This window comes from Cibotium barometz, unplaced genomic scaffold (genome assembly GCF_041138505.1).
Source record: "Cibotium barometz isolate CiBa-2024 unplaced genomic scaffold, ASM4113850v1 ctg506, whole genome shotgun sequence".
Lineage (NCBI taxonomy): Eukaryota > Viridiplantae > Streptophyta > Polypodiopsida > Cyatheales > Cibotiaceae > Cibotium > Cibotium barometz.
In genome coordinates, this window is record NW_028229451.1 from 602 (window position 1) to 1,202 (window position 601).

Below are 601 nucleotides of genomic sequence, written 5' to 3' on the forward strand. Positions count from 1 at the left end.
CCGTGCCCGAATGCCCCCCGGCCCCCGCGGTGCCGTGCCCGAACACCCCACCCCGGCCCCCGCGGTGCCGTGACCGAACACCCCACCCCGGCCCCCGCGGAGCCGTGTGCCCGAACACCCCGGTGCCATGCCCAAACGCCCCCCGGCCCCCGTGGTGCCGTGCGCGAACACCCCACCCCGGCCCTCGTGGAGCTGTATGCCCGAACACCCCGGTGCCGTGCCCGAACGCCCCCCGGCCCCCGCGGTGCTGTGCCCGAACACCCCACCCCGGCCCCCACGGAGCCGTGTGCCCGAACACCCGGTGCCGTGCCCGAACGCCCTCGGCCCCCGCCGTGCCCTGCCCGAACACCCCACCCCGGCCCCCGGGGAGGCGTGTGCCCCAAAACCACGGTGCCGTGCCCGAACGCCCCCCGGCCCCCGCGGTGCCGTGCCCGAACACCCCACCTCGGCCCCCGCGGTGCCGTGACCGAACACCCCACCCCGGCCCCCGCGGAGCCGTGTGCCCCAACACCCCGGTGCCGTGCCCGAACGCCCCCCGGCCCCCGCGGTGCTGTGCCCGAACACCCCACTCTGGCCCCCGCGGTACCGTGACCGAACACCC